The sequence below is a fragment of the Hypanus sabinus genome, chromosome 4 (genome assembly GCF_030144855.1).
Source record: "Hypanus sabinus isolate sHypSab1 chromosome 4, sHypSab1.hap1, whole genome shotgun sequence".
Taxonomy (NCBI): domain Eukaryota; kingdom Metazoa; phylum Chordata; class Chondrichthyes; order Myliobatiformes; family Dasyatidae; genus Hypanus; species Hypanus sabinus.
In genome coordinates this window covers 159,924,011-159,937,794 of record NC_082709.1, presented here as the reverse complement: position 1 = coordinate 159,937,794, position 13,784 = coordinate 159,924,011, and the positions used below count along the sequence as shown (strand labels likewise).

At 35.7% G+C, this 13,784-nt stretch overlaps 1 protein-coding gene across 2 annotated transcripts in view; it reads left to right on the top strand.

Annotated features, from left to right (window-relative positions):
* tfg (trafficking from ER to golgi regulator) overlaps positions 1 to 13,784 on the top strand; it is a 124,641-nt gene that overhangs the window by 102,276 nt on the left and 8,581 nt on the right. The window lies entirely within an intron of this gene.

Genomic DNA, 13,784 nt, shown 5'->3' with positions numbered 1-13,784 from the left:
TAATAGTTTAAGGTGACAGTCACAGTGATTTCAACCCATAAAAAGCAATGTACACTCCTGAACTTTTAAGTGTTATCTGCTTCAGTTACTGTTTCTCCTCCTGCAACTCCCAATCTGCTAATTAAATTTGCCAACGACACTATGTTGATTGGCCAATAATGAGATGGCCAACAGGGAAGAAGTCACCTCTGTGACACAGTGGTATCAAGGAAACATCTTCTTCCTCAATGTCGCAAAAACAAATAGCTGGTAGTGGACTACAGGAGGAATGGAGACTGGCTAACCCCTTTTGACATCAGTGGATCTGAGTTTGAGAGGGTAAACAGCTTTAAGTTCCTTGGCATCCACATCACCAAGGACCTCACATGGTCTGTACATACCAGCTGTGTAGTAAAAATGGTACAACAGCACCTCTTTCTTTCTTTTTCAATCTTTTTATTAAATTTCATATATAAAAAAAAACAGCACATAATAATGAATAGATTACAGATTCAATAAACTTGAGATTACATTAGTAATAGGATAATAATATCCTATTAAAACATCCATCAACAAAAGGTACATAAATCAATCAAGTCTATATAAATATGTATGAAAAAAAACAAAAATAATCATCGAAAAAAGAAGAAGAAAAAAAATTGAAATTATATATGTGAAAAAATATATATTGAAAAAAAATACTAAACTAAAACTAACATGGGCAATAATAGCATTTTATAAATATATAAAGGTGTCAAGAAAAGAACTCCGGAACTCCATACCTGAACAAGTATAAGTAGAGAAAAGGATCTGAAATAGGCCAAATTAGTTCATATGAAAGTGTCGAATAAATGGTCCCCAGGTTTCTTCAAATTTAATTGAAGAATCAAAGATAGTGCTTCTGATTTTTTCCAAACTCAAATAAGAAATAGTTTGGGAGAACCACTGAAATGTAGTAGGAGGATTTACTTCTTTCCAGTTTTGTAATATAGACCTTCTGGCAATTAATGTTACAAAGGCAATCATTCGTCTGATTGAAGGGGAAAGCTGATTGCCATCTTCATTTGGTATACCGAAAATTGCAGTAATAAAATGGGGTTGTAAATCGATATTCCATACTGAGGAAATGACATCAAAAATGTCCTTCCAATAGTTATGTAAAGTGGGACATGTCCAAAACATGTGAGTCAATGAAGCCACTTCTAAGTGACATCTGTCACATTGAGGATTAATATGCGAATAAAATCGGGCAAGCTTATCTTTAGACATATAAGCTCTATGTACAATTTTAAATTGTATTAAAGCATGTTTAGCACAAATAGAGGAGGAATTAACCATTTGTAAAATTTTTTCCCATTTATCTATTGATATATTACATCGAAGTTCTTTTTCCCATTCTTGTCTAATTCTATCCGATATTTCTGGCTGTATCTTCATAATCATGTTATAAATAAAAGCTACTAATCCCTTCTGACAAGGATTAAAAGTAAAAATCAAATCTGAAAAATCCGATGGAGTTGAGTTAGGAAAAGATGGAAGAATTTTATGTAAGAAATTTCTAATTTGTAAGTATCTAAAAAAATTAGATTTAGGTAATTCAAATTTGTTGGATAGTTGATCAAAAGACATCAAAGTACCTTCAAAAAAAAGATCACGAAAACATTTTATACTTTTCCTTTTCCATATACTAAAAGCTTGATCTGTCAATGAAGGTTTAAAAAAAAAATTACATAAAATAGGGCTGTCCAGAGCAAAGTTTTTCAGATTAAAGAATTTGCGAAATTGAAACCAAATTCGTAGTGTATGTTTAACAACAGGGTTAGATATCTGTTTATTGAATTTGGCTAAATCAATAGGAAGAAAAGAACCAAGAACGGAAAATATAGAATATCCCTTAACCTCACTACATTCTAAATTTACCCACTGTGGGCACACAGGTGAATCCAAATCTAGTTTCCAGTACATTAGGTTACGAATATTATTCGCCCAATAATAAAATCTAAAGTTAGGTAAAGCTAGACCACCATCTTTTTTAGACTTTTGTAATTGCCTTTTGCTTAACCTAGGATTTTTATTTTGCCACACAAATGAGGAAATTTTTGAATCAATATTATCAAAAAAAGATTTAGGAATAAAAATTGGTAAAGCTTGGAATAAATATAAAAATTTCGGTAAAATCATCATTTTAATAGCATTAATCCGACCAACTAATGATAAAAATAAGGGAGACCATCTAGTAGTAAGTTGCTGAATTTGATGAAGCATAGGTAAAAAATTCAGTCCAAATAAATCTTTATATTTCTTGGTGATTTTTATACCTAAATAGATAAAGTTATCAGTAACAACTTTAAATGGCATCCTATCACTCAATAAAGTTTGCGCTTTTAAAGGGAATAACTCACTCTTATCTAAGTTTAACTTATAACCAGAAAAGCTACCAAATTGAGCCAACAAGGATAAAATAGCAGGAATAGACCTACTAGGATTAGAAATATATAACAACAAATCATCAGCATAAAGCGATAATTTGTATAACTTCTCATTACGGGTAATACCAAAAATATTAGGAGACTCACGAATAGCAATAGCTAAAGGTTCTAATGCAATATTAAATAATAAAGGACTTAAAGGACAACCTTGTCTCGTACCATGAGATAATTGAAAAAAAGAGGATCTATAATTATTTGTAAGAACAGAAGCAACAGGTTTATAATATATTAATTTAATCCATGATATAAAATTAGGACTAAAATTAAAGTTTCTCAATGCATTAAATAAATATGTCCATTCAACTCTATCAAAGGCTTTTTCAGCATCTAATGAGATAACACATTCTGGGGTTGTAGGTGATGAAGTATAAATTATGTTAATCAATTTTCTAATATTAAAAAAGGAATATCGATTCCTAATAAAACCAGTTTGATCTTCTGAAATAATCTGTGGTAATACCTTTTCTAATCTAATGGCTAAAATTTTTGTAAGAATCTTAGAGTCTACATTTAATAATGATATAGGGCGATAAGATGCACATAAAGTAGGATCTTTATCTTTTTTAAGAATTAAAGAGATAGTAGCTTCATAAAACGATTGAGGTAGTCTCTTCTTAACAAACGCATCATTAAAGATTTCACATAGCCAAGGAGAAAGCAATAAAGAAAAAGTTTTAAAAAATTCTACAATAAAACCATCAGGACCAGGAGCTTTCCCTGAATTCATTGATGAGATAGCCTCTCTTATTTCATCCATAGAAATAGGAGCATCAAGCAAGCTACAATCTTCATCTATCAGTTTAGGAATATTCAAGTTATTAAAAAAATTATCCATCGTAAACCGGTCACCGTCAAATTCTGATTGATATAAAGATTTATAAAAATCTTGAAAAGTGTTATTGATTTCTTTATAATCAGTAGTTAAATTACCGTCTTGTTTACGAATTTTAATAATTTGTCGCTTAGTCGAAATAGCTTTTAATTGATTAGCTAACAATTTACCAGTTCGATCACTATGAATATAAAATTGAGCCCTAGTCTTAATTAATTGATTCTCAATTGAAGAAGATAATAATAAACTATGTTCCATTTGAAGCTCAACTCTCTTCTTATAAAGTTCTTTGGTAGGAGTAACGGAATAAATCTTATCAATTTCTTTAATTTTATCCACCAATAAAGCTATATCTGAATATCTTTGTTTTCTTTTACCAGCGGAATATGAAATAATTTGTCCACGAATAAAAGCCTTGAAAGAGTCCCAAAGTATTCCTTTATCAATCTCTTCATTATAGTTTGTTGAAAAAAATAAGTCAATTTGTTGCTTAATGAAGGTAATAAATTCTGGATCTTGAAGTAAAGTAGCATTAAGTCTCCAGGATCTAGTATTGATAGAAGAGTCCGAAATCTTGATAGATAACTTCAAAGGCGCATGATCCGAAATAGCAATAGAATCGTATTTACAATCAATAACATCTGTTAATAAACGATGATCAATAAGAAAGTAATCAATTCTAGAATAACTATGATATACATGTGAAAAAAATGAAAATTCTTTATCTTTAGGGTTCAAAAACCGCCATATTTCAATAATTCCAGAATCAACCATAAAAGAATTAATAAGTAAAGCTGATCTATTCGGAAGAGTTCGAATAGGTTTAGATCTATCCATCGAAGGATTCAAACAACAATTAAAGTCTCCACCCATAATCAACATATATTCATTCAAATTAGGAAGAGAAGTAAATAAACGTTTAAAAAATTCAGGACAATCAAAGTTTGGAGCATAAATATTAACTAAAACAACTTTCCGACTAAAAAGTGAACCAGTTATCAACAAAAATCTACCCTGTGGATCAGAAATAATTTCATAATGTGTAAACGAAATTGAAGCGTCTATAAAAATAGACACACCCCTAATTTTAGCGGTACAATTTGAGTGAAATTGTTGGCCTTTCCAGAACCTAAAAAAACGTTGATTATCCTCCCTCCTAATATGGGTCTCCTGTGCAAAAATAATATTAGCGTTCAATCTATGGAATACTTTAAATATTTTTTTACGTTTAATCGGATGATTTAAACCATTAGTATTCCACGAGATAAAGTTAATAGATTTATCCATCATACCAATATTAATTGTGTGTATCATAAAAGGTTAAAAAGACACATAACCCACAATTTAGGAAGAAGGAAAATTGATTCAGGAGCAACCGGAGATCCTGACACCTCAACAATATTAACAATTTAAAGTCAGCCCATAAACTAAAAGCAAAAAAATAAAAAGCAAAAGCATGAAAAAAGATCCCTCCCCCCTCCCCCCACCCTTTGAAAGAAAGCCAAGCGGCAGGCGCATAAACTAATACTAAAATTACCCCCATTTCAAGATGGCAGCTCCATAAGAAAATTTTTTAAGAAAAAACTATATAACACCCTAATTAAAATATAGAGTTGCAAAAAAAAAAATATATATATATATATATATATACCTACATATATATATATACACATACACACACATATCAGACAAATCAAAAAAAAACTAAAATAGTAAAACCAGAAAAATCATTAATAAAAAAAAATGAACATTAAAGTTTAAAAATGTAATACATCTTTAAAAAAGAAATTCCATATTCAGATACAAAGATGACGTTTCACAAGCCAAGACTTATGGGAAGAAGAAACGACATTTTGAGAAAGCCATATTACAAAATATGAATATAAATTCAGCAATCTAATAAGAAAATTTAGTAAAAAAGTTATCAAAATAGAATTTTTTAAAAGAAAAAGATTTAATAGACACTACAACATATATAAAAAAAAACTAAAAAAAAAGAATTCAAAACCTTTGTTCCATTTCTAAATACAGGCAAGCAAATAAACGCTTATAAAAAGTAAAGACTTATGGGAAGAAGAAACGACATTTTGAAAAAATAATTCATTATTACAAAATACAAACGTGTATAAAAAAGGATATTATAAAAATTAAAACAGCATCTATAAGCAATAATAATAGTAGTAAAAAAAAGACCCAGACCCATAGTTCAAAATAAAAAGTTATAACCCAACTTCCAGGGTTAAAACTTAAAATGAAATGACATCCTCTCTCCAAAAAAAAAATCTTCAATGTAACTCGTAGTTCAAGTTGCACTAGAGGATCGATATTCTTCAACAAATTTCTTCGCTTCTTCAGGAGTGTTAAAAAAGTGTAGACTGTTGTCGGGCAGCACCATTCTAAGCTTCGCTGGATACATTAAAGCTTGTTTAAATCCAATCGAATGAATCTCTGCCATCACTGGTTTAAAAGCGATCCTGGCTTTCATTACTTCATACGAATAGTCCTCAACTATTCGAAATGAGTAATTTCTGTAGGAGATCATACCTTTTTTACGAGCTAATCGAATTAGAAGCTCTTTCTCACGAGGATAATGAAGGCGAACAATCACCGCTCGTGGTTTATCAGGCACAGACGAAAACCTCGCAACTCTATGAAGCGCGGTCAATAACAGGTTCATTTTTCAAACCTTCACCACCGAAAATTTCCCACAGTAATTTAGAGAAAAATTCAGTTAAATCACCGGACTCAACTTTTTCGGGAATTCCGATGATGCGCAAATTCTGTCTGCGAGAACGATTTTCAAGATCAGTAATTTTAAACTTGTACTGATCTAAAGTTTTAGCAGTCGACTCTATCTTCTTCTCTAACACTTCAATTGTACGTGCTTTTTCACAAATTGATTGTTCAAGAGTCGTGATCTTATTTCCATGCTGTTGAACCTCTAACGCCTGCGACTGAAACTTAGTTTCAAGCGATTTAACAACTCCTTCAAGATCGGATATTTTCGAAGTAATCCTCCTTTCCAAACTTAACAGTTTACTGTCCAATTTACCTTCTAGTCTGCCTTCCAGACCCGCAAATTTAGCATACAGTTTATTGTCCAATTTACCTTCCATACCCGCAAATTTAACATCCAGTTTAATGTCCAAAAGACCAGAAATTGCGTCGATGGATACAGGATCCTTAGCCGATTTCTTACTTGTAGCCATTTTAAGTTTGACAAGATTAGATCAACTATTATTTTAGGAAAAAAGGGTCAATCAAAGGTAGCAACTCATATGATTAAGTTCGAAAAGATCTAATTAAAGGGTGATTATAGTTAAAAAAATAAAGAGCGCCTAAAAGGCAGATGCTTACGTCGCCATCATGAAACTCCACCCCCCCAGCACCTCTTTCACCTCAGATGGTTGAGGAAGTTTGGTATGGGCCCCCAAATCCAAAAAACTTTCTATAGGGGCACAGTTGAGAGCATCTTGATTGGCTGCATCACTGCCTGGTATGGGAACTGTACCTCCCTTAATCACAGGACTCTGCAGAGAGTGTTGCGGGCAGCCCAACGCATCTGTAGTTGTGAACTTCCCATGATCCAAGACATTTACAAGGGACAGGTGTGTATAAAGGGTCCATAGGATCATTGGGGGGCCCAAGTCACCCCAACCACAAATTGTTCCAGCTGCTGCTATCTGGGAAATGGTACCGTAGCATAAAAGCCAGGACCAACAGGCTCCAAGAGAGCTTCTTCCACCAAGCCATCAGATTAATGAGCTCATGCTAATTTGAATGTACTCTATATTACATTGACTGTTCTATTTATTATAAATTGCTGTGATTGCACATTGCACATTCAGATGGAGATGTAACAAAGATTTTTACTCCTTGTATGTGAAGGATGTAAGAAATAAAAGTCAATTCAATTTAATTCCTCTTGCAGCTTGTTTCATATTGTCCACTAGCTTCTGGAAAGCCTGGCCCCTCAGGTCCTATTTATATCTTGCCCATCTCCTTTAATCTATGGCCTTTAGTTTTAAACATTTTCCCTTGGAAAAGAACTGACCATCTGATTATCTATGACCCTTATGATTTTATATGTCTTTTATAAGGCCACTGAGTAGCCACCTTTGTTTCAGGGAAAAAGGTCCCAGCTGATCCCGTCTCTCTTATACTTCAAGCCTACCAGTCATTGAACATCCTTCTTTTTCTGCACCCACTTGAGCTTAATCACATCCTTCCTTTAGTATATTGACTGGAGCATGTGCTTGTCATGTCACATAACATCTCAATAATTGGAAGGTTAAGTAAAGTAGGAAATGACAGTATTATTGCCAATTTCGCCGTTTTAAATACATCAACAGGGAACTTGACTATTTGTATCAGAAAGGATCTGTGCTTGCATCATTTTTCATAGTGGGCTCACACCTTTTCTTTAGGAAGTGATTTCAGCAGATCATTAAGTAAGCAGCTCTGCTTCCAAAATAAAAATGAAGTGATTTTAAAAATAAAAGAGTAGCATTTCTGCTTTGAGGGGTAGAAGTTAACAAACATAATTACAGAGATAAGGGGCTATAAATGCATGAAGTGAATAGAAAGGCAAGGTTAATTCTCCTTAGAACACAAGTTAGAGAAAGGTCTGAGTTATTTAAAATCATGAAGCATCTCGATAGAGAAAACTTTCCTGTTGGTAGAAGGGTCAGGAAACAGCAGGCATAAAATGAAAGTATTTGAAGTTCATGAGAAGAAACATTTTGTTTTCTGCTGTAAGTGGCTAGAGTCAGGGATGTACTTGTGGTTTGGTAGAAAATTTATAGTGTATAATGGAGGCAGCTTTCTTTGGGCTTCCATGCTGTAAACCAAGTTGCAGATAGGAATTTGCACCCAAAATATATTTGGATTTTTTAAGCCCTAAGCTTCCTGCTAAATTAAATTTTGGCATGATAAATTAAATTTTAAGCAAGTGATCTATTGTGTTGCTGTACAGATGGAAATTTGTACAGTGCAATCTTAGGTTCATCAAAGAGGGCTCCTTGATATATTCATGATAACCTGGAAATACCTCTTGTTATCACCTGTGACACTAACCATCTTTAAAAATCACTGCAGGTGACTTTTATTAATGAAACCATTGTGGCCTTGTGTTTAATTTTTTTTAAATAGTAATTTTCTTATTAAGGAAGACTGTTTTACTACATGATTTGAAAAAGCATATATTATTCCCAGCATGTGCAGAAAAATAAGATGATTTTAAATTTCTTACATGAGTGTAATTAGCAGAATTTTAGAGTTTTAACCTAGTGATGGAATTTGTTTTCTGGTTTGAGCTGATCTGGGAAAACTGGACCTTGAACCTACTTAAAAGATCATAAAGAAAAAACATGAAGTGACCTAGGGCATTAACCTACATATAAATTTCCCTGTGTTGCTTTTCGTACTGGTTTGCTGAATAGGTTGGCGTTATGTTGTTAGAACTGTGCATTTCTTCATGTTATAGAGAATGGACATTGTCACTGAGCAAGTTTCCTTTCCTAAGTCCTCCATGTCTTTAAAATGCATTGCGGAAGAAATAAAGTAGATCAAATCAAAATAGACAAATGCACATGGAAATAAGGTGGAAAGAAATTAAGCATAATTAATGTAATTATCTTTTCATACAGCAATGCAAAATGTGGATGCTCCTCTTAATCAGTTACTACATTTTGTTCCATTTATTGTCCACCAGGAAGTTATGAAAAAAATATTTTCTGACAATATTGTAAGAGTAGCCATGAAATATTGGAAAGATTAGAGCAAACTGGACATTTAAGTCTTAAAAGGAAGCAACTAAAAGAGAATATCTTTGATATTTTTGCATTTATTTGGTTCAATAATTGAATTGTTTTAGACATAGAACAGGATCAGGATCTTATATTTGGTTGTTTTGAATACTATGTATGCAGCACTATTTTCATCAGTAGGTCTACTATAATTGACTGGGCCAAGTTTATCACTAAAAACTGTCAGGAATATGAAAACGAAAATACTATTAATATTGCCATTGTGAGATTTTTCATAAGACCATAAGATCCTCAGATATAGGAACAGAATTAGGCCATTTCAGCCCATTGAGTCTGCTCCGCCATTCCTTTATGACTTATTTATTCTCAACCCCATTCTTCTGCAGCCTGGGCCGGGGGCTGTCCTCCAGTGTTTGCTTGGTGGAAGAATAAACTGGACTGTATGCTTCTGCTGTCATAACCATATGTGCTGTATGCTGTTGGTGATGAGGTTTGCACCTTGGGCTGGGAGGAACAACACTGTTTCATTAGGCTATGGCCATGTAGGGTTGAATGATAATGAAACTGGAACTTAAAATTCTCCCCATAACCTTTTGACTTCCTGAATAATCTAGAACCTATCAATCTCCACTTAAAATATACTCATTGACTTGTCCTTCGCAACCGTCTGTGGCAGTGAATTCCATGGAGAGTCACTAATGACTAGTTAGAGAAATTCCTCCTCATCTCTGTTCTAATTGGACGTCCCTGTATTCTGAGGCTGTGCCCTCTGGCCCAGGACTCACCCACTAAAGGATACATCCTCTCCACATCCATTCTATCTAGGCCTTTCAATATTTGATAGGTTTCAATGAGATCCCCCCCCTCATTTTACTGAACTCCAGTGAGTACAGGTTCAGAGCCATCAAATGCTCCTCATATGTTAACCTTTTCATTCCTCATTAATTTTCGTGAGCCTCCACTAATGCCAGCACATCATTTCTTAGATAAGGGGCCCAAAACTGCTCTCAATACTCCAAGTGCAGTCTGACGAATGCCTTATAAAGCCTCAACATTATATCCTTTATTATATTTTAGTCCTCTTGAAATAAATGCTAATATTGCATTTGCCTTCCTTACCACTGACTCAACCTGTAAGTTGTCCTTTAGGGAATCCTGCATAAGGACTTCCAAGTCCTTTTACAGATCAATTTTTTAAAACTTTCTCTGTTTAGAAAATAGTCTATGCCTTTATTACTGCTAACGAAGTGTGTGACCTTAAACTCCCACAGTATATTCCATCTGTCCTTTTTGGCCCATTCTCCCAGTCTGTCTAATTCCTTCTGCAGAGTCCCTACTTCCTCAATTCTACCAGCCCCTCCAGCTATCTCTGTATTGTCCACAAACTTGGCCACAAAACCATCAATTCTGTCATCTAAATCACTGGCATATAACCTGAAAATAAGTGATCTCAAAACTGACCCCTTTGAAACACTACTAGTCACCAGCAGCCAACCAGAAAAGGTCCCTCAGATTTCCACTCTTTGCTTCCTGCCAGTCAGTCAATCTTCAATCTATGCTAGTAATTTTCCTGTAATAAGCAACCTCATGTGCAACACCTTGTCAAAGGCCTTCTGAAGATCCAAATAAACAACATCCACTGACTCTCCTTTGTCTATTCTGCTTGTTGTTCCTCAAAGAATTCCAACCGATTTGTCCGGATAGGGAAATCATGCTTATTTTATCATGGGCCTCTGAGTTCTTTGAAGCCTCATCCTTAGTAATGTACTTCAACATCTTCCCAACCCTAAAGTCAGGATAACCGGCCTATAATTTCTTCTGCATCCCTCCCTCATTGAAGAGTGGAGTGACATTTCCAATTTTCGAGTCCTCCAGAGCCATTCCAGAATCTAGTAATTCTTGAAAGATCACTACTAGTGCCTCCACAATCTCTTCACAGCTACCTCTTTCAGAACCCAGGGGTGTATTCCATCTGATCCAGGTGACTTATCTATCTTAAGACCTTTCAACTTCCCAAGCAACTTTTCCTTGGTAATAGCAACTACAGTAAATTATTCCCTGACCCTCTCCAATTTCTGGCATGCTACAAGGGTCTTCCACATGAAGACTGATACAGGATGCTTAAGTTCATCTGCCATTTCTTTGTCCCTGGTTACCAGTTCTCCAGCAACATTTTCCAGTGGTACAATTTCCACTCTTGCATCTCTTTTGCTCTTTATGTATCTGAAAAATCTTTTGGCATCCTCTTTTATATCGTGATGTTCTGGGTGGAGGTGTGGTCGACAGTACTGTTTATTGTTCTTGTGTTAAAAAATGCTTTTATGGGATTATGGTGCAAAGTTCCAGTTCGTTTATTGTTACATTTTAGCTTGGGTTATACAGTTGTTTGCTTGTGTATTTGTGGGTCACCCTGACTGTAACTGTGCCCAGTCTGTTTTGTGTCTATCACAGTAAAAATGTTGTTGAGTTAAAGAGCTTCCTCATCTGTCATTATAGACCAAATGCTCGCCACAATATTATTGACTAGCTTAGCTTCATATTTCATCTTTTCTCTCCTTATTGCTTTTTTAGTTGCCTCCTGTTGGTTTCTAAAAGTTTCCCAATCCCCCAACTTCCCACTAATATTCGCTGTTATATGCCCTCTCTTTCCCTTTTGCTTTGTCATTGACTTTCCTTGCCAGCCATGGTTGTCTCATCCTCCCTTTAGAATACTATTTTATCTTTGGGATTTATCTATCCTGCAACTTCTGAATTGCTCCCAGAAACTCCAGCCATTGCTGTTTTGCCATCACCCCTGCTAGCATTCTCTTCCAAACATCTTTAGCCAGCTTATCTCCCATACCTCTGTATTTCCCATTACTCCACTGTAATACTGCCAATCTGACTTTATCTTCTCCCTCTCAAAATACAGTGTGAATTCTATTATATTATGATCACTGTCTCCTAAGGGTTCCTTTACCTTAAGATCCCTAATTAAATTTGGTTCATTATGCAACATCCAACCCAGAACTGCTTTTCCCCTAGTGGGCTCAGTCACAGGCTGCTCTGAAAAGCCTTCTCATGAAAATTCTACAAGTTCCCTCTTGTGGGATCTAGGCTCAACCTGATATTCCCAAATTCCCAGCATATTAAAAACCCCCATAACTATTGTAACTTTGCCCTTTTTAACTCCCTATATCCTCTCTTCTGGACCTCTTCCCTTTTCCGACCCTTGTCGTTGGTACCAATATGTAGCAAGACTTATGGCTGCTCACCCTCCCCCTTTAGAATCCTGTGAACCCAGTCTGAGACATCCCTGATCCTGGCATCTGCGAGGCAGCATACCATCTGGGTGTCTCTTTCACGTCCACAGAATCTCCTGTCTGCTCCTTCAACTATGGAATCCCCTGCTACTACTGCAATTCTCTTCTCACCTTCCCTTCTGAGCCACAAAGCTAAGCACAGTGCCAAAGACATGGTTGCTGCAGCTCCTCGCCCCCCCAACAGTGTGCAAAGTGAAGTACTTATTATCAAGGGGAACCGTCACAGGAGTACTCTGCACCTGCTGCCTCCTGCAACAAAAGGGTGACTACCTTCCTGTAGCTCCTATCTATTACTTCCTCACTCTAATGTACAAGCAGAATGTCATTCAGCTTGTAGCTCCTGTTCCTTAACATTGGCTCTAAGGAGCTGCCAGCTCGATGCAGCTGTAGTTATCAGGGAGACTGGAGGTCTCCCAGAATTCCCACATCTCACACAAAGGACATACCACTAAGTCTGGACCCAATCTCAGTGCCCTGAAAGTGTACTAATAGAAAAAATCTTGCTAGAAACTTGCTTGGTCTCTGCCTGTTATTGCCAAGGCCTGACCACTCTAACTCTAATACTGTCTGCTCCTCAAATGGCTCCTCTGCCTACACCTTGCTTATTTTTATTGGCCTTTGCCAAGGCCTAAAGGAATTGTTCTGATTGCAGCCCGCCAAAAGGTTCTGAAAGGCCCCGAGCTCTTCTTAAACCTTGCCAATCAAGCAACAGAATTGTCAGGAATGGAATATCAAGTTTTAGAACCTCATTGTCTGGATTTTTATGCTTTGATCCAGTCACTAACTGATCCTTTTCAATATTTTCTAGTTCACGTCTTAAATCTACAAGTTTTTGTCTCCAAAGTGAGCTGTTTCAGAAATCTATTAACTGCATTTCAAAACTGTCCAAATTAATCCACAGCAAAATTTCCATATTCAGTGTGCCTGATGTGACATTCTCTGCCTACTTCCTGAATTTTGTAGTTTCTTCACATGACCTGAATTTAGTGAATCTTAAAGAAAATTGTTCAATAGTTGACCCTTTAATGCTCAAAAATTGCATTGGAAGACTCTGAATGTCTGTCAATTCAAGAACTTCTATATCTGTCATGTCTTTTTTAGGTTAGTGAACTATTGAAAAGTGCCATTCTCGGCATCACATTTAAATACTTCCAGTTTGATTTCCAAGGCTTTTATATTCCAAGGTCATTTTCTTCGGCAGTTTAATGGGGACACGACTGCGCAAGCGCGTGTAAGTCAGACCGTGAGGCAGCGGGAGTATTTAAAGAGAACAGTAGACAGAGCGGGCGACGGAGTAGAGGGAGACAGAGTAGAAAGGCTTTGTCTCGAGAGGCTTTGGCGAGCAGAGGCTGAGGACAAGCTTCACTCCAAGTGAGGTAAGGCTGGGTAAGTTCCTTTCAAAGGAGAAAGTTTC